Here is a 21,870-nt window from a genome sequence, read left to right on the forward strand (position 1 = left end):
CTCTGCTCCGAAGGGAGCCTGCTTCCTCCTTTCTCTCTGCCTGTCTCTCTGCCTACTTGTGATCTCTCTCTGTCAAATAAATAAATAAAATCTTAAAAAAAAAAAAAAAAGGAAATAGAAAAAGCAGTCCTTAAAATTTGTTTAGAATCACAAAAGAGCCCAAATAGACAAAATAAACTCAAGAAAGAACAAAGCTGGAGGCATCATGCTTTCTGATTTCAAAATATATGAAAAAGCTACAGTAATCAAACAGAATACTACTGGCATAAAAACAAACACATATGTCAATAGAACAGAATAGAGAGCCCAGAAATAAACCATCACACACATATGGTCAATTAATTTACAATAAAGGGACTAAGAATATACAATGGAGGGAAGAAAGATCTTCACTAAACTGTGTTTAAAAGACTAGACAGCCACATTCAAAAGAACAAATTTTACACCATACACACATCAACTAAGAAAAAAAGAAAAGCATTAAACAATTAAATTTAACACCTGAACCACAAAAGTTTTAAAAGAAAACAGGAGAAAGATCCTTGGTATTGATGTTGGCAATGATTTGTGAATATGATACTCAAAGTACAGACAACAAAAGCAAAAACAAATCGAGTGGGACATCATCACTCTAAAAAGCTTCTGCACATTAATGGAAACCATCAACAAAATAATGATACAACCTACTGAGTGAGAACATATTTGCAAATTATATATCTAATAATGCATTTATATCTAAAATATACAAAGAAATCACACAATAGTAAAAATATATATATATAAACAAACAAAACAATCTGATTTTTTAAGAATGGGTAGAGGAACTGAACAGACATTTTTTCCAATGAAGCCATCTAAATGGTCTTGAGGTACATAAAAAGATGCTTAACATCACTTACTATCAAAGAAATGAGTGCAAATCAAAAGTGCAATGAGATACTACTTCATCCCTGTTAGAATGGTTTTCATCAAAGGACAAGGGAGAACAAGTGTTGGTGAGAATGTGGAAAAAAGGGAACCATTAGGTCCTGTTAGAGGGAATGCAAGTTGTTGCATCCACTATGGAAAACATCATGGAGGTTTCTTAAAAACTTAAAAGTAGAACTACCATAGGATCCAGCAATCCCACTTCCGGGTATGGATCCAAAGGACATGAAAACAGGATATTGAAGAGGTATCTGCACTCACATGTTCACAACATGATAGCCAAGTTATGGAAATAATCTAAGTATCCAGCAGGGAATGAATGGATAAATAAAGATGTCTTACATATAGATAGACAATAGATATAGTTAGAGATTACGTGAAATAAGCCAGACAGAGAAATATAAATACTGAAGGGTATCATTTATATTTGAAATCTTTAAAAAAAAAAAAAAAGTCAGATTAAAAAAAAAAAAAAGTCAGATTCAACAGAATAAAGCAGTGGTTGCTGGAAGCTAGGGCGTGGGGCGAATAGACATGTATTTCTTGAACAATTACAGCATTCAAAGCTTAGTGAATAAGGTTTCTCTATGTATTTCCAGAAGAAAGTGCCTCATACCAAAATAGGTGATGAAAACACTTAGGGAGGGTAACAGAAGCAAAAATTGAGGGAAAAAATTAGAACATCCATTTTAAAACAACGGTGATTCATTGTTGCACTCCGGTGGGGGAAGCTGTTGCCGCCACTCCTGATGTCACACACAGCGCGGTGACATCCCAGGCGAAGACCGCGGTGAGACGTCGGAGTGGGCGGTCCAGCCACTACATACGTAAAATCGGCCAGAAAGCGTCCCTGCCACAGCAAGAAGATGGCTTCTCCTTCCCGTCTGCCTTACAAAAGTGTGTCCTTCTCATTTAGCAAAGATGTCAGTGGGAACACGTTTTGAGCCTCATAGTGCAATGCATGGGGAATACAGGCGTGTGCAGGATGCCGCCCGATTTAATGCTCTGCTTTATCCTCGCCTCTCTCATCCCATTATCAGGTGCAACATGGACTTGACCCTGCAGTTTTCATTTATGTCTGTTATTGATTATTGCATTAGCTATCAGTTATCCCCGCCAGTATCCTTCATGAAAGCAGAGATCGTCTCTACCTGATCATTGCTATATGCTCGGATAGAGGAGAGTTGCTCAGTATTTATTCCTTAATACCTCTATGAATTTTGATTAAGAACCCCAATTCCTTGGCCACTTCAGAAAGCAGGGAAGCTTGCTCATAGATGGGTAACAAGAATATATTTTCCCTAATATCTATATCAATACCCCCACCCATTCAGCTCATTTTCTTCTTAAGGAAAATGTAAGATTTTGCTGACTCCCAAGAAGCCTACTATTTTGTGGACAAGAGAGGAGTCTGGTCTTCTTTGAATCCAGTCTCGCCAGTGCTATAATTAGTGTGTTTGTCCAAGTGTTTGGACTGTGGGCACTGGCATTCCTGGTTGACAGAACCACTGCATCTTTGGTCCTCACTTTTGTTTTTCATGTCTTGTAAGTGCGTGACCAATTCTAAAGATATTTTCCTTTCTTCTCAATATCAATGCAGCGTTTTTATTAGATTACTTATGGTGACTAATTGCTTCCTTTTTGTAAAAAGGCTGAAATGATTTGTGTCATATATTTACAGTGAAACAAGGTAACTTTAAACATTATTTTGTAGGTTAACATCATTTTTTAGTAAAATTAACGATTAAAGTCTATGTTTCAGGGTATAATATTTAATTATCATGAAATCATTATTCACTGGTGCGCAAAGTGGAATGTGAAATAAAACGGAAAACTGCTTTACTCACTTTATCCCAGTTTAAAACCTAGAAGGAGGCGGTGGTGGCAGTTGGCGATGCAAGGTCCCTTGTGCGGTTGGGTTGCTGCTGAGACTGGCTGGGCAATCTCGTGGGCAATCTCGAAGGCAGAGAGCAACACACTCTCACCAGTCTTCAGCTTAGCAGAGCCTCTCATTTCCTGGAATAAAAGACACAACGTGGTCTTAATAATAACCCCAAAATGTAGGTAAACTACTTACATATAATTCTTCTAACGCTTCCTGGCTTAATCATGCCTTACTTATTGTTGTTGAGACTTGAGAAGAAAACCATTCTTGATTATCCAGAATAGTTAGAGGCCTTGTATGTTATTTTCCAAAATAAATGAATGATCTATTCTCCTATAATTACATCCAGGATGGCTTAGTCTGTGGATCGAGAGCTTTTCATTGTAAAACAGGTGGTCTCATAGCGCAAACAGATAAATTAGATTGTGGTAAACTTCCAACTTTAGACAGAAATTCAACTTATTTTAATGAAAGGAGATACTGTGTGCTACTTATAGACCCCCTCCAAAGTTAGATTACTTTCCAACCCTTTATCACTGCCATGGAAGCAAATACTATAAAAAGTAAAATCAAAATAACCAGAGATACACATCTCTCATTTTTCATATTTAAGCTATTCTATTTAATTATGAAAACCATAAGCTTTTTGAAAAATATGTGATAAAAATCTTAGCTAACTTTCAGAATACACTATTTTTATTATATTTCTAGAGTCTAAAACTATTTTCATTGCATTATTGATGATGCATATTCCAAGTAAATATTACTTTTTGAATTTAGTTATCATTCATTGTCTTTTTAACTAATGAATGCAAAGCCTCTGAGAACAAAATGTTTTCCTTATGTTTTAGAATTTATTTATCGAATAAACAGACTCAATCCCATCAAATTTTACTACCCTCAAATATCCCTGTGATATTTTCAGAAATTATATTAATGATGATTGTCCACTTACCCTCCTTCTAGTAAAAGAGATTCTGCAAATACTATTTAAAAATATCTCTCAAAAATATCTCTTTTTTTTATTACAAATCAATTGTTCTTTAAGTAAGGTATATTTTAAATAACACTAAACAGGAAAGGCTAAAAAAGCTATTTCTAACAACATTAAACAGCATCCAACTGTGAAGTCAAGGACTCAGATATAATACAAAGTTCCATGATAAATTTTTTTAAACTTCCTTTTCATATTGAAAATTCCATTATCAAGTCATTATCAAAGTAATCCTAACAGAGTACTAATAGAGTAGGAAAATCATCTGCACTCATGATTTTATGCTTCCTGCCAATGATTTCTTGTTTAGAATGTAGAAAAAGAACTCCTCATGTATTGGAACCACAAATTACAACTGTGGAAATATAGTAGTTCCCACAGTTTAACTGCAGTGAGCCTGACATCTGGCAGTTACGCTGCTGGGACTCTCCACTTGAGGGCAATTCTTTGCTCATTTTTAGGTTAGTGTAACATTCTCCCTGTGCAGCAACTTGCTGTGTCCATAGTATAAATTGTTCTGAGGTAGAAAAGAAAAACCAAGCACAAACTGACGGCAAGGTGAGGGAGCTCCCCAAAGCAGCCGTCCTGACTTCGTTTTTCCCTTGCTCGAGAGGAACATTTGTCCTAAAGAGCATTTCGCTTCAAATGGCATGGGGTAGGGAGAACTGCCAAATGTTTCTCAGTCACTGTAAGTTGTAATTTGGTCTAGAACTTACTACTCTCTTAACTCTGATTTATCCTGTCTTTTTATAGGTCTGATTATCGTAAGTTACTTCAAATAATTCCAGAAAGCTATAAATGAGTGTATCAACTAAGTTTCTAGTTGCAAATGCCTTGAATGATTATAGCTCTTTTTGAAAATGCACCATAGCTATTAGCATAACAAAAGCTATGATACAATCTAAGATTAAATTTTCAGTTAAGTTTTTTTTTTTTTTTTTCCCATCAGGATTTCTTAAATTCAATGGCCCGTTTGATATCGATAAGTACTGCATGGAAGAAGTTAGAAAATACTACAATGAATAATTTATTTCACTAATAATCAAACAAATTTTTTCATAGAAATTATTTTTAGCACAGTAGATTCAATTCCTAGTGAAATTTGATACAAGTTTTAATAAGGATAATAAATAATATCAAGTGATTTCAGGCCATCTGCTTTACATGACATATCCCTGGGAAACGCTGGAAGGCAGGCTGATATTTTTACTTCCTAGAATGTTCTCTACAGGTATTGCCATTATAGTTCAAATTAAACCAGATGGAGTAATAAGATAAGCAATACTACCATTTTTTTTTCAATATTTTGAATACAATTGTCTAGTGTGAACATAGATTTTTAAAAAGAATCATCAATAGCATGGAGTTACGTGATATGTTTTTCTTAAGATCCAGAGGCAAAAATCTTCACTTTCTCGTGTAACAGGAAGATTGGGATGCGCACAAGCAATTTTAAATAGCAAGAATGTCTTTCGGTGAATTGTGTGTTCCATCTGTCACAGTCTCCACATTTTACCATTGATAACATTTGTGATGTGATCTAAGAAATTGTTCCCAGCAGGTCCCATCATATTGAATAATGGTTTCTTTTATATGAGCAGGTTGTTAAATCAGCCACACTCTCAGTTTCAGAAGAAATGAAAATCAACACTAAACAACCAGATGAGAGGAACAGATAGATTCCTAGAGAGAACTATATGTGTGAATTTAGAAATGTAGTTAATGCAACACAGACCAGATAAAGGAAAACAGTAAAATAAAATACAATAAAAGACGGGGTGGTTCTTTAGGCTCTTTATTAAAATCTGGCTCAACTGTGGGGAAAAAATGTAACTCCTTTCCTATGTATTTACTAATCTTGATAATTAAGTCAATACATACTTTTGGGGGGGGTCCATCCTACCCCAATCTTTAAGGAAAATACGCTTGCTGTAGACAAGGGTAATATAAGAAATGTAGTAGCTGATGTTTGTTTTGGCTATCTTTCATTTTATAACAAAATACCCCGAATGTAGTTGAAAATAAATTTTGTCATAGCTATATTTCTGTAGGTGACTGATTTGGGCAGATCTCGCCAGGTCTATTCTCCTGCAAGGGAGTATGTACAGGGATCACTCAGTAGATGTAAACTAACAGTGGGTTAGTGTAAAAGGTCTAAGGTAACATCATTCACATCCCTGACGCCATCATGGGAAGTCTGGAAGGCTCGGCCCCGCCCCTTTCCATCTCCTTGTCGTATCATTGCCTCTCCAAATGCTCTATCCAGCAGGATCGTCTGACTTCTTACATGGATTCCAGAGTGAAAGACGAAAGGTTTCTAATCCTCTAAAGGGCTAGATCTGGAACAGATTTATTCAAAGTAGTCTCTGAACAAGCTTAGGTGCACAGGGAGGGAAATTAGATCCTTAATTTTTAATGGAAAGGATATAAGAGAATTTGGGGACTTTTTAAATATCCTACAGTCTGCCATCCAGGCACAAAATATTCACATTCTTCCACATGCAAAATATGCTCACCCTCTCCAAAGATTCCCAAAGATGCATCTCATTGGGGGGCTGATAGAAATCTCAAGGTCTCATCTTCTAAATCAGGGCCAGGTGCAGATGAATCTCCTTCAGGGGGTTTCTCAAGTACATTTTCCCCCTTTCAGAAAACTTGTGATCTGAAGAGACAGAATATTTTTCCCCATCACACCCAACACACAATGGACAGATACAGGCTTTACTGTTTAAAAAGGAGGAATACAGGAGAAACATTGCATTCATTGGTCTATATCAATTCTGAAATTCAGCAGAACACATGATGCTAGTTTCTTGATTCGGGCCCCATTTTATTTTGGGAGTGGCTCTTTATTGCTTTCAGCTCCAACTTCTGGGATCTTGGCTCCAATCTCAGAATCACCTTTTCTTTCTCCTAAAGATGGTCTGTGTGTTGATATGGTTTGAATTCTTTCTCAGCCTATTTCCTGCCTGTGGACAGCTTGAGCCCTGTAGGGTTGTCTTGAGCAATCGGTCTTTCAAGCCAAAATAATGTTTCTGCGAGGAAAATTCTCTTCAGAACCTATGGATTCCCTGTGGTATTGAGGGTTACTACATTAGACAAAAGCTAGATGCACAAAGATCTTCAGTACAGGCCCATCTCTCCTTTAATATGTGTCAGACACTGTGCGACAATGACCATAAGAACTTTCATAATCTTAATGGGTATTTCCTTAATTTTTTCCAAACTGTCAACAAAGTGCCTTGGGTACATGCCCTTGAGATACTCAACCTGATGCTCTATTATATGGTAAGTGTTTTGAATTTTATCATTATCTTGGGTTTATTTCTTACTTTGCAAGTAACTTGATATCTAGAAGGATTAGGACTTAAAAACTTTAATTTTAAAAAATCTAGCAAATCTTGTCTCCTTTTTATTTCCTCTGGTTTCTTCTAAAAAACTGAGTATTTCTTCCTTAGTGCTTGTCTTGTTTCTCCTATTTTATCACAGGAAGTTAGAAGAAGACCGTTGGCACTTTGTACATTCTGTGTGGGAATTTCCCCAAACAATCCATGAACTCTTTACCTGCTCTTCCTATTCCTTATGTTGCTGAAAAAGTCAGTGGTTACAAACTGTCTGTCAATACACATCAAATGTCTCCTATATTTTCCATGAACAATGTGTTGCTTTGTCTCCTCATGGTCCTCCTTGCCTTTTTAAAGTCTCCTCAAGGTCATCCAGTTTCTCCTTACCATCTTACCCCAAAGTCAGTGCCATATTGCCTTAGGTTTTTGTTACTTCATATTTCTAGTAATAAATCACCGATAACCTGATTCCCAAACCACACCACATGATCACTGACTCAACTATGATTCCATTTGTCTTAGACATATTCCCAAGAATTGATTTATGGATTCTCTGACAGATGCAGTTTTCAGATTGTCTAGAATGGCTAGAATTCTCTACAGAATAAAGTCAGATGAGTTAGTCTAGGGGTATCATTGCAATAACAGCACATAACAATGTGTAAAAGATAAGAATGTGTATTAGACCAGGTATTATCAACAAAAATAACTTCTGATCTTTGGTATTTTCTTCTTTAAAATATTTTTTCCTTTTTTTTTTTCCCCCTAACCCGTAGAATGATGAATAAGATGCTGACACTATTTGTTCATTCTGCATAATATATACAACACATTTCATTAGTTTTCTTCCTGTCTCTACCATATTCATTATAAAATGATTAGGGCCCAATAGTACTATCTAATGTCTAAACAGAAAATTTATTTAGATATATTTGAGGGGTGCTATTATAGAGAAGTTTGTATCTCTCAAAAATTCATGTGTTAAAGTCCTGACCTCAGTGAAATGGTATTTGGATACAGGGCCTTTGGAAGATGACAGGGATAAGATAAAATAATGAAAAGTAGATCCTTATAGGATTAGGATTAGATAAGATTATGAAAGTAGATCCTTATAGTAGTATTAGTGTCCTTATAAGAACAGACACTTGAGCATGCGCTCTCTCTCGCTCTCTCGCTCTCTCCTGCCTGCCCTCCACTGCATGCACCAAGCAAAGGCCATGTGAGCACATACTGAGAAGGCTGACGTCCTAAGGTCAGACTTCCAACCTCAATAACTATGAGAAATAAATGGTTTTGTTTAAGCCATCCAGTCCCATGGCATTTTGTTATACAAGTCAAACTGACTAAGGCACCATCTTTATTGTTTAGAAACAATAAACAATACCCGTTTATTGTACGGGTATTTACAAATTAAGTTGTGTTGTGTATGTTCTAAGGAATACTGTAATAGCAAGTTATTTGTATGACTTACAAGTGCCTCAAAATATCAAAGTAAATTCTTTAATCCATGTAGGAAGGAGTATATAGGAAGATTTGGGGGAAATGGAAGATAATATGGCTTAAGTATAACAAGTTTGGGGAAGTATGACTTAAGCATAACAAAGTCTTTGTTATGCTTCTCATTGCTCATTTAAATAATGGTATTTACAGAAACAATGTTCTTATATTCTTTGTCTTATGTTAGGGTGAAAATCTTTGCCTACAATTGAACTATGAAATTATAAGCTGGAACAGGAAAATAAGTGCTGGGTTAATGTAGACCATGAAATCATCCCTAGTACCTGGCTTGCTAAAATGTAACACGGAGGCAGCTGAGGGCAGGAAAGGTTTGGGAGAAGGGCGTAGGCCTTTGGAACACCGAGGCCTGTGTGACCACTCTGGGTAGGAATGCAGAATGCCACATGGCGTCGCCTTCCCGGAAGCTTTCTTAGCCAAAACAGCAGCCCTGTGATCCAAGAGATGTATGCACTGTCCCTTAGGCTATGCCTAGCTGATCTCATAGGACGCGCAGGTTAGCATATTGTATCTTTCCTGTAAATAGATCTTCTAGTTCCAGTAACACCCCTTGTCACATCATGTGCTGATAAAGATTTGTGATCATCCTGAAGGACCTATAAAAGTGGGAGCAAAGGACAAAGGGTCTTCAGCTCTGAGCCTGACCTCCCTGCCTTCTCCTCTTTCACAGCAAAGTTCGGTACAGTCATCTTTCATAGGTCGGTACAGGAATTGCTGGCCATGTCTGGCAAATAAGCACACATTGGTTTTGAAGATCATCAAAGACTCTATTAAAATGAAAGAAGAAATAGAGCGTGAAGGTTCTACTAAGATGAAACACATGTTTTAGAAACAATACACATATGGAAGAATTATTGACAATTCAAAGGTATTTTTATACAATTTTATAAAGTGTCTATATAAAGAACTATACAACATGACCTTTTAGGGTCATTGGAAAGATATTGCCTAATATACTTCAAACATCTAACTGCTTCTAGTTACTATCTGCTTTGATTAGTATACTTAATGGCATCATTCACAATGTTCATGTCCTATTGTTATAGGAACTATGTAAAGGAAATAGAAGCTCATGTGTGTCACTGCAGATAGCTAAGTGCTTCCAAAGCAGCTAGAAAACAAGATAAGATAGCGTATACCAGTTACCTCATATTAGGCAGGGAAATAAAGTGATATTCGATTGAAAAGACCTGATATGACAGTGAATATTCCTCACTTTCCTGTCATGTATGTGACTTGCTTTTAAATTATTTTGTACTGGAGTGCCGGTGTGGTTCAGTGGGTTAAAGCCTCTGCCTTCAGCTCAGGTCATGGTGCTGGGGTCCTGGGATCAAGCTCCGCATCGGGCTCTCTGCTCAGCAGGGAGCCTGCTTCCTCCTCTCTCTCTACCTGCCTCTCTGCCTACTTGGGATCTCTGTCTGTTAGAGATAAATATTTATATAAATATTTATTTATAAATAAATAAAATCTTTAAAGTAAATAAATAAATTATTTTATAGTGATCCTAATTTTTGGAAGTCCTATATACACCGTTCCTATGATGATTGTATAATAGGGTTGTGGCTCTCACATGCTAAAGATCTTTAGTTATAGCATGTGAGTAGGTACTATATCCTTCAACTTCAGTAGGAATTTTGATTTGGTAAATAAGAAGGCTAATTCTGATTCTGGGGGACCACATACAGAGCACTGGGACATCATGCTGTGAGGTGGTGTTAAAAAACCAAACAAACATATAATTGGATGCACATGAAAGAAGCTTGAAGAATACAAATTCCCAGATCCACATGCAAATGATGGAAGCTCTATAGTTTTTATTCTACTAAATAAAACAATTAAACTAAAAAGGAGTAACTTTCCAGGAGATTTTGAACCATGATGTTCACTAAAAATAACTATTTTGTACAATGTTCTAAGGTTATAACATTTTTTAAAAATCCTTACTTTTTTGTTGGTACTTCATTTTTGGTGGTAAAAAATTATTTGGTAAGCATACCCTCTCCAGGAGCTTGGCAATAATGGAAAAAAAAAAGTAACTCTGAATGTTAAACCACAATATAAATATGCAAAAACCTATGCCAATATTTTTTAATTTAATTTTTTCCAGTACAAGATAGGACATCAATTGAACAAACAAAAAACAAGGTATGCAAACTTGCATTGAATATTTTTTAAGTTCAGATAAAATTTCAGTAAAGGTGATAATAAACTAATAGAAGTAACATAGTATTTAGAATTGTGTTTGATTAACTATGGAGCCATAGAATAGTAAAATTTTTGAAACCGGTATTGGTAGAACCAAACAATTCTTCAGGAAGAACATAATACAGTACAACCATATTCAAGAACTGCAGTCTCATTTGCAAGACATATTCTTGTGAACATTGATACATCAGTACATTTCAGTATAATTGCATTTATAGTCCCAGAAAAAGACAAGTACTGCATTCTATAGTTTTTTTATTTGTTTGATTTTTAAACTAACAATCAACCTTCTGGTTTAACCTGACGTCCCAGGAATGTCCACTCAGAGAAAAAATAAGTCAAACTAATCTCATTATTCCAGTAATTGGTGGCAGTATTTCTTACTGAAAAATAAGAAGTTGGCATTTTGGTGTATATCCCAAACTCTGTGAGTTCGCTTAAAGTAATTCTTCTATGGAATAATGGTCTCATTTTTATTTTAATTAGCAGAGCTTTTATTATTATTATTATTATTATTAACATATAATGTATTATTTGCCCCAGGAGTACAGGTCTGTGAATCATCAGGCTTACACATTTCACATATTCACCATTGCACATACCCACCCCAATGTCCATAACCCAGCCACCCTACCCCTAACTTCCCACCCCCCAGCAACCCTCCATGTGTTTCCTGAGATTAAGAGTCTCCTATGGTTTGTCTCCCTCCCAATCCCATCTTGTTTCATTTTTTCCTTCCCTACCTCTACAATCCCCCACACTGCCTCTCAACTTCCTCGTATCACAGAGATCATGTGATTAATTGTCTTTCTCTGATTGGCTTATTTCACTCAGCATAATACCCTCAAGTTCCATCCACATTGTTGCAAATTAAAACTAGCTAGTTTTAAAGCCCCTTTGGTGAATATATGTCAGCAACACCACTCTTTAAATTCCCTGACATTTTCACAGAAGCCAAACATATCCTTGACAATTCTCTGAGTAGCTCTTGCATTTAAAATAATAATAATAATAATAATAAATGATCATTATTTTCTCATTAATTTTCCTCATATAAGGGAAAAAAGACAAATTTTTGGAGTTTCAAATTTATGTTGATTCCATAGAAAGAAAAAAAAGACAAAAAGAGTTATACAAAAGAGGAAAGGCAACATAATCTAGTCTTCTAATTTAATTTTCTTTTACTTATCATTTTATAGAAACCACAAATTGGTTCATTTTTTATTATCAGTCATAGTAATACATGTTTATGTTTATATCTTTTAGAGCAGGTACAAATAAGGAAACCATGAAGAAGCAATCACTAATATGTCACGGCCAGCGCGACAAATGGGCCAGGAAACATGACGGTAAGAGGATGGTGAAAAGAAATTAAGAGACAAAGAGATGGGGCAGGAGGGACACTGAGGAGGATGTCCAACAGGGCCGATTTTATTCCACATCTTACAAGCATTTATAAGGCAGACCAGAATAGGAGGAGCATTACAGCAGTACCTAGTCAGATGACCGCAAGTTCCTATAACAAGTTTACATTAACTACAAGCAAACCTCGTGATGCCAGGTAGTCTAGGCTAAAGCCAAGACAATCAACCAGGGAGTGGATTATGGGAGGTACAGGAACAACAAGGACCGACTAAGAATTCATGACCCTGACCCCATTGTTCCCTTCTGTAGGGACAGCGCGTGGGAAGTCACGTGGGCCAGCGCGCGACACATAGCACAGACCCTTTTCTCATTGTTACTCAACTTTCCTGTTCTTAACCTTGTCAAGGTGTCTGGACTTTGAAGGAGACACAAGTCAGGGCCTGGTTTGGTCCTCGACTCCAACCATGCTGTAGCCTCCAACACTAATAATTCTATTTTTATAGATAAGGACTGTGATATATAACTATTTCTTTTTTTTTTTTTTAAAGATTTTATTTATTTATTTGACAGAGAGAAATCACGAGTAGATGGAGAGGCAGGCAGAGAGAGAGAGGAGGAAGCAGGCTCCCTGCTGAGCAGAGAGCCCGATGCGGGACTCGATCCCAGGACCTGAGATCATGACCTGAGCTGAAGGCAGCGGCTTACACCACTGAGCCACCCAGGCGCCCAACTATTTCTTATAATATGTGTAATGTTAACATGATGGCATTATATTTGAGAAGGAAAATAAAACTAATTACATAATCTTATTTATTATATTTATTATCCTTCTATGTAACCTTATAAATTTACTTCCATTTTATAATTCTAACTTAAAAATTAAAAAAAAAAAAACATTTTGGGGCACCTGGGTGGCTCAGTGGGTTAAGCCTCTGCCTTTGGCTCAGGTCATGGTCTCAGGGTCCTGGGATCGAGCCCTGCATTGGGCTCTCTGCTCAGCAGGGAGCCTGCTTCCCCTTCTCCCTCTGCCTGCCTCTCTGCCTACTTGTGATCTCTCTATCTCTGTGTCAAATAAATAAATAAAATCTTTAAAAAAAAACATTTTAAGGATTGTGATACATACAGTAGAAAGTCTTCTAATTAACTTTTACTTATCTGGACAGCTTAATTCTTTCAATTACCTGGAAGTAAGTACACATAAACTGAATGTTTGTGGTGAACTGGCCACCCTCTCTCTAGTATGCAGGTGTATTTTTATTTAAAGGAACTGAGTTAATTACATTTACATCTCATTCATTATTCCAGTTATATATATTTTTATACCTATATAATTTCAGATTATAATTAAAATTAACAAAAATGATAAATAAGTTTGAAAGATGTATCTATGATAATGTTGTTGAATATGTGGAAATTAAGTAAATTAAATCAATAGAAAACTTCTATGTAACTACTGGTAGATAAGAATCTGTAGAAGATTGATAAGAATTTGAAGTGTCCCAAGTTTTCAGTGAAAGTAGCGTTAGGACACTTTCAAATGTTTGGCATGAGATTTTGTAGTATATATAAGCATCATTTTTCTAAGAGAAAAGACAACAGGGGTAGACTTTAGAGTTTCGTGCACAAAGAATTTGTATGCAAAGAAAAGGCCTTGGTCCTACACCTAGGAGTTAGTGAATAATTATATTATTTGTTAAAGGTAGGGATGTCAAATTAACCTACTGATTACTGATCCAGATCATGTCAGACAAGCGAGCTTTGAGTGTTGCCAAATTGTCCTCCAGAAAGTTTGAACAGATGCACACTTCTAGGAGCAGTACCCCAAAGTGGCTGTTTCCCAATGCACTGCCAACTTCCAATATTGGCATGGTTGAATATTTGTGGATTGAATAAGTAAAAAATATCCACCTGCTTTATTATGAATTTTGTTGATTTCTAGCAAAACTTTGCATTACTATACGTGTACAGACAATCATACTTCTGACTTGCTTAAGCATTTCCTCTACCAGTATTTTTTGTTATTTTGGTTCTTCCTATCCTATTACTTATAAGTACATTTTATATTAAGCCTTTACAATAAAATATGTAAGGAAATACAGTATATTATTTTTATAGCTTTATTGAAATATATTTGAAATGTTACAATCTATAAGTTTAAGGTATACAATGTATGATTTTATATATGTATGTATATATTACAAAACGATTACCACAGTAAGCTTAGTAAACACATCCTTCGCCTCCCATAGTTGCAACTTTTTGTATGTGGTGAAAAATTTTATAATCTACTCTCTTAACAACTTTTGATTATATGATACACTATTGTTAACTATTCACTTGCTCTTCTGAATGCTCTGTTGAATTTAGTTGGTCCGTTTTTTGTTGATAATTTTCGTATCTATAGGCAATAGGGATACTGGCCTGTGGTTTCTTATCCTGTGTTCTTATCTAGTTTTGGCATCAGGGTTTTGCTGTCCTGATAAAATGATTTTGGGAGTGTTCCTTCCTCTTTTATTTTTTAGAAGAGTTCGAAAAGGACTGGTGATAATTCTTCTGAATGTCTGGCAGCTTTCACAATGAAACAATTTGGTCCCTGGCATTTCTTTGTTTGGATGTTTTTGATTAGTGATTGATTCAGTCTCATTAACATTATTGGCCTGCTCAAATTTTCTGTTTCTTCGTGATTAAATCTTGATAGGTTGTATCTGTCCACAAATATGTCTATTTCTTCTAGGTTATCCAATTTGTTAGTGTAGTCTTATGCAGTCTTGCAGTCTTATGAGACTTCATATTTCTGTATTATCAGTTGTAAGATCTTCTCTTTGGTTTATAGTTTAATCTGGTTCTTTTTTTTTCTTGATTGAGATCTCTCTTTTTACTGCTATACATTTTTTTTTATAGAACTGTTTTTGCTATATCCCATAAGTTTTGGAAAGCTGCATTTTCACTTTTGTTTGTCTCAAGGTAGTTTCTATTTTCCTTTAGGTTTCTTTGATCCACTGGATTGTTAATATGTGTTTAATTTTCATGTTTTGTTAATTTTCTAGTTATCTGTTATGGATTTCTAGTTTTATTCCATTGTGGTCAGAAAAGATACTTAATACAATATTTATCTTCTTGAATTTATTGAGACTTAACTTATGGCTTAACATATGATCTATACTAGAAAATATTTTGTGTGCACTTGAGTAGAATGGAATTTCTGATACCGTTGGATGGAATGTTCTTTATATGTTTGAAACATTTGATCTGTACAGTTCAAATCTGCTCTTTCCTTATTGATTCTCTCTCTCTATTATTAGATAATGATCTTCTTTCTTTTTTGTTACTATATATTGCTTAAAATCCTTTTGTCTCATATAGGTATAGAAACCCCTTCTTTCTTTTTTTTTTTTTTTTTTTTTTTTTTTTTTTTAAAGATTTTATTTATTTATTTGTAAGAGAGAGAGAGCGAGTACAGGCAGACAGAGTGGAAGGCAGAGTCAGAGGGAGAAGCAGGCTCCCTGCGGAGCAAGGAGCCCGATGTGGGACTCGATCCCAGGACGCTGGGATCATGACCTGAGCCGAAGGCAGCTGCTTAACCAACTGAGCCACCCAGGCGTCCCACCCCTTCTTTCTTTTTATGATCATTTGTTTCAAAACCTTTTTTCTATCCCTTCACACTCAGTTTGTGTATGTCCTTAAAAGTGAAGAGAATTTCTTGTAAGCAGCATATCATTGGATCTTTTTTAAAAAAATTCATTCATCTATTTTATCTTTTGATTGGAGAATTTAATCCATTTACATTTAAAATAATTATTGAGAGATAACACTATTGCCATTCTGTTATTTTCTGACATTTTGTAGATACTTTGTTCCTTCTTTCCTCTCTTGCTTTCTCCCATTATGATTTGAAGGGTTTTTACAGCAAAATGCTCTGACTCCATTATCATAATCTTTTGCATATTTACTACAGGTTTTTCTTTTGTGATTATCATATGAGGCTTATATAAAATGTCTTACACTTGTAACATACTACTTTAAGCAAAAAACTGTACTTCAATAGCATACAGAAAATTTATACCTTAAAGAAAAAATGCTGGAGAAGCTGACCTTGATGCATTTACAATTAACAGTGAGTTTACACATTCATAAGTTTTTGTAATATTAATTAGTATCCTGAGGTCCTTCTCTCACTGATTATGCTTGCTGCCTTTCCTTTAACTTTTAAACTTTTTAAAAGATGGGTTTCCTTCTAACCCACTGAGCCACCCAGGTGCCCCAAGATGGGTTTCCTTCAATCAATCTCTTAAGTCTCATACTCAGAGGACACCAATATTGTTTGAGAACCAGATACTTATATCCTTTAAAAATCTATACTTTATCCAGGCATTTAATTCTGTAGAAACAGATTATATTTACTCAGAATATTACTGTGGCAATTATTTAAGGATATAGCTGAAATAAGCACTTTATTTTTTAAGATAAAGTTCTTTTAAATTCTGTCCAAATTCATGTACAGTATTTTAGTAATTATGCATATTTAGACTGACTAAAATGCCTGAATTACAATATATGTTAAGGTCAATTTATTTTAATATCTTAGACAATTTAGTATTGGGGAGTATACTCATTAAGTATTGCCTTAGAGAGAGTCCTGAGAAGTTGTATAGAAACATGCAAAATATTGATATGCTTATTTAAAATTACAATTCAAATTTCTATAAATTGGTATATTTATAACATATGTAGTTAATTAAAAGTAGATTTTTTTTTAAATTTGTGTTTGAAATCTTAACTTTTTGTATTTTAATAGTTGCTTTGAAGAGGACAAATATGTATAGCACTTTATATTTATACATCTTAAGTTCTTTTTACATAATAGTCTACTCTGATTTGGGGAATCAAACTTGTATCTTAAGCTATATTAAGCTGTATTAGCAATAATCTGCACATATCTCTTAGGCATTCTACTGTAAATCACACTCTAAATGACAATAATCCATTACTCACTTTTGATCTGGTATTATAAATAATCCACATAAGTTTCCTTGCCTTCATCCGCTAACTTTGAATAATTTTTCATTATCATAGGGTACAACAAAGATCATCCAGTGCATACACAATCTATTAAAACAGTCTAATGACCTTATCAAACAACTAAAGAGATCATGCAACATGAACTGCCATGAATGGATCTATCCTCCAACTTCATGACCACTGTCTCTTTTCTCTCTTTTGAATTATTCTTAATTCAAACCCTTAAAAATACAACAGGCTCTTCTTTAGGGTTTATTGTAATTTATTCTAATTTGGAAAAAAAAGGTTTTTCATTCCTTGAAAACCTGAGCAATATTTTTCACACCTATATGTCCCCCTTCCTGTTCTTCTACAATTTCTAACATCAGTCTTCTCATTCTAAATCATTCTAAATTTTTAAATTTAAGATCTGCTCCTGGATGTCCATAGTTTGTCATTAATTTCTCAGTTTATGCCTCATATTCATTAGTGATATATATACTGACACTATCAAAAGCTACCTCACCACTATCACCCATACTTTCTCACAATTGCACTTCTTCATACTCTGAGCAATTTTTTTATATTGTAAGGTTTATTTCATATATATGTATACATATATAAATATGTAGTAGAGAATGAATGAAAAGAGAAGTAAATAGAAAGTATAAAAATAAAAGTTAAATTATTTGGGAAATAGAATTAGAAGTGCTATTACCTACTTTAAAGGAGTCTAAGGGTATGAGAGAAATTTTAAAAAGTAAATAATTTTTAAAATATATTATGGGGCACCTGGGTGGCTCAGTGGGTGGGGCCACTGCCTTCAGCTCAGGTCATGATCTCAGGGTCCTGGGATCGAGTCCCACATCGGGCTCTCTGCTCAGCAGGGAACCTGCTTCCCTCCCTCTCTCTTTCTGCCTGCCTCTCTGTCTCCTGTGATCTCTCTCTGTCAAATAAATTAATAAAAATCTTTAAAAAATAAAAAAAATATATTATGGATAAAAAATCAAGGTGAATTTCCCAAAATTAAAAATAGCATACCAGTGTAAGGTGATATATCATTGTAGTTTTGATTTGTATTTCCCTGATGCTGAGTGATGTTGAGCATCTTTTCATGTGTCTGTTAGCCATCTATATGTCTTCTCAAATAGGCAGAAAGGCAGGCAGAGAGAGAGAGGGAGGAGGCAGACTCCCTTCAGAGTAGAGAGTCCGAAGTGGGGCTCGATCCCAGGACCCTGAGATTATGATCTGAGCCGAAGGCAGAGGCTTTAACCCTCTGTTCCACCGAGGCACCCCGACCATCTATATGTCTTCTTTACAAAAATGTCTATTCATGTCTTTTGCCCATTTGTTTACTGGATTATTTGGTTTGGGGGTCTTGAGTTTAATAAGTTCTTATGTATTTTGGATACTAACCTTTCATCAGATATGTCATTTGCAAATATCTTCTCCCATTCCTATTGATAAGAATGCAAATTGGTGCAGCCACTCTGGAAAGCATTATGGAGATTCCTCAAAAAGTTAAAAGTAAAAACTACCCTAATCCAGCAATTGCATGTCTAGGTATTTACCTAAAAGATACAGAAATATGGATTAAATACTAATTCTTGTAAGAAATACATGTATCCAGTGTTTATAGCAGCATTAGCAACAATAACCCAATTATGTTAAAGCCCAAATGTCCATCGGCTGAAAAATGGATAAAAAAGATGTAGTGTGTGTAATAGAATACTACTCAGCCATCAAAAAGAGTATCTTGCCATTTGCAATGACGTGGATGGAGCTAGAGTGTGTTATGCTGAGTGAAAGAAGTCAGAGAAAGACAAATACCATATGATTTCATTGATACATGGAATTTAAGAAACAATTTGCTTGTGAATTTATTAACTTTGTGTGTGTGTGTGTGCATCTTTTCAATTAGAGGGTGAAATTCATGAGTGCTGAGGCCTTATTTACTTTGCTCTCAAACATATTCATACCCACCACCTAGAAGAACTCCTGATACATAGTAGATATTTAATTAACATTCTCTATCTCTTTGGTTATTATTCCAATCAATAACACTGGTAAGAATCATCATCTTGGCTTTCAAAAATACAAATTTGAAAATCAACTTCTCTACTTTGCCATTGTTCATCATCAAAATCACTAGTTTCATATCAGATATTTTCTCTTAGATATCTTTTTTTGGAAAACTATTAAAATAAATATATTTTTGAAGATTCTCTTTATTATTTGTTAGAGAGAGAGATAGAGAGAGCACAAACAGGAGGAGAGGCAGGCAGAGGAAGAAGCAGGTTCCCTGCTGAGCATGGAGCCTAGGACCCTTGGATCATGACCCGAGCCTAAGGCAGCCACTTAATCAACTGAGCCACCCAGGCGTCCCTAAAATAAATAATCTTTATTATTCTTAGAACTATTATATTACATAAATTCAATAACTGAATCAATGATTGATTTTAATAATAGCATATATTTAATAATTACTACATTTTAATAATATTTAGAGAATTATACAATATATATATTAGTATAATCAATTTTCCCATAGGTAAAGTAAAAATATATTCTTAAAGGTTTTTAAAATCACATCTAAGGTAAATATTATAAATCTTTGTTATAATAGCTATATTCAAAACTAAAATAAATTTCTATAATGTTACCACAAATATGTTATCCAAATAGTTTTTTTTTCTTTTATCTTTTTTTTTTCACCACACCCAGTGCTCCATGCAATCCATGCCCTCTATAATACCCACCACCCGATACCCCAACCTCCCACCCCCCCCCGCCACTTCAAACCCCTCAGATTGTTTTTCGGAGTCCATAGTCTCTCATGGTTCACCTCCCCTTCCAATTTCCCCCAACTCCCTTCTCCTCTCTAACACCCCTTGTCCTCCATGCTATTTGTTATGCTCCACAAATAAGTGAAACCATATGATAATTGATTCTCTCTGCTTGACTTATTTCACTCAGGATAATCTCCTCCTGTCCTGTCCATGTTGCTACAGAAGTTGGGTATTCATCCTTTCCGATGGAGGCATAATACTCCATAGTGTATATGGACCACATCTTCCTTATCCATTCGTCCGTTGAAGGGCATCTTGGCTCTTTCCATAGTTTGGCAATCGTGGCCATTGCTGCTATAAACATTGGGGTACAGATGGCCCTTCTTATCACTACATCTGTATCTTTGGGGTAAATACCCAGGAGTGCAATTACAGGGTCATAGGGAAGTTCTATTTTTAATTTCTTGAGGAATCTCCACACTGTTCTCCAAAGAGGCTTCACCAACTTGCATTCCCACCAACAATGTAAGAGGGTTCCCCTTTCTCCACATCCTCTCCAACACATGTTGTTTCCTGTTTTGTTAATTTTGGCCAAAACTGGTGTAAGGTGATATCTCAGTGTGGTTTTAATTTGAATCTCCCTGAGGGCTAGTGATGATGAACATTTTTTCGTGTGTCAAATAGTTTTATAGAGAGAAATATTTTGAAAAAAATCCCTATTAGTTAGAATACATTTTAGGGGAAAGAATGGTGAGTGTACTATCTTGAAATACATAAAAATATTGAACTTCTAAATTTATCAACTACAAAATATAGTAAAAGGCGAATAAAGCTATCTAGAGGTTTCTGAAAAGGAATTTAAAGGGAAAGAGCCATGAAAACTTGAATCAATCTTTTTTTTTTTTTTTTTTAACTTTGTTTCAAATGCCAGAAATGATTGTGACTTTACTTGTCAATTTTAGGTCACTTGGAAAGGATATAACTGTGGAGTCATTAATTCCTGGAGTGAAACTGCGAAGAATGATTGAGTTGTAACATGCTTCAAGGGAACTGGCGCTTGTTCTAACAACTATCTATCCAAATGTAGGAGAGAGCAAGCTAAAAGATTTTATGTTTATCTATTGTGTTTTACAAGCAACTTTCATCCTGCTATGTTTATCCAAGTTTATGAAATCTAATGCCAGAATCTACATAGATAGCGTTCAAAATGCCCATGAGGACACCAGAGAGCTCTGTATAATTGTAAGTTTTGTCTAAGACACAGAAAAGTAATATGCACGTATGGCAGTTAGAATTAATCAACCATTTTTCCCCAAACTCCTCCCTTTTCATTTATGTATTATTTCCAATACATATCAAGGAGGGGTAAAAATGAAGTGATGTTGTATTACTTTTTGTTCTGGTGAAATTTTTATATATATATCATCTATATCACATTTTTTACTTTGTAATTTTAAACTGTCCAAACTAACTGCATAGTAACTGCAATTCTTAGGATAAAAAATAGAAATTGATAACACAATTATAATTTTAGTATTTTCTAAATTATTTGGGAATGGGTCACCTGGGTGGCTCAGTCATTTAAGCCGTTGCCTCTGGCAGCTGCCTTAGGTGTAGGTCCTGATACTGGGGAACTGGGACGGAGCCCCGTGTCAGGCTCCTTGCTTGGCTCCCTGCTTCTCCCTCTCCCTCTGCCTGCTGCTCCCCTTGCTTGTGCTCTCTCTCACGCTTGCTCTCTCTCTCTCTCTCTGTGAAAGAAATAAAACCTTTAAAAAATAAATTATTTGAGAACCATCAGTATGTAATAGGCCAAAAGCAACTCAGGCTCTCCACCCAACAGTGAAACAA

General features: G+C 35.3%; 2 long non-coding RNA genes across 6 annotated transcripts in view; one reads left to right on the forward strand and one right to left on the reverse strand.

Moving 5' to 3' along the window:
• The window catches only part of LOC123391636, a 129,492-nt gene that overhangs the window by 35,939 nt on the left and 71,683 nt on the right, over window positions 1–21,870 (reverse strand). For 4 of the 5 annotated variants that reach the window (XR_006606319.1, XR_006606321.1, XR_006606322.1 and 1 more), the window contains exon 3: window positions 2,775–2,943. This is a non-coding gene — a long non-coding RNA (uncharacterized LOC123391636). Of the gene's footprint in view, window positions 1–2,774; window positions 2,944–6,322; window positions 6,469–21,870 lie in introns of all 5 variants that reach the window. The other variant, XR_006606320.1, reaches the window with a different exon arrangement.
• On the forward strand, window positions 4,192–21,732 carry LOC101690025. Its single transcript, XR_001181231.2, has 3 exons — window positions 4,192–4,267; window positions 12,137–12,219; window positions 20,985–21,732. It is a non-coding gene; the product is annotated as an uncharacterized LOC101690025 (long non-coding RNA).

The sequence above is a fragment of the Mustela putorius genome, unplaced genomic scaffold (genome assembly GCF_011764305.1).
Source record: "Mustela putorius furo isolate JIRA1106 unplaced genomic scaffold, ASM1176430v1.1 tig00000275_pilon_pilon_pilon, whole genome shotgun sequence".
Taxonomy (NCBI): domain Eukaryota; kingdom Metazoa; phylum Chordata; class Mammalia; order Carnivora; family Mustelidae; genus Mustela; species Mustela putorius.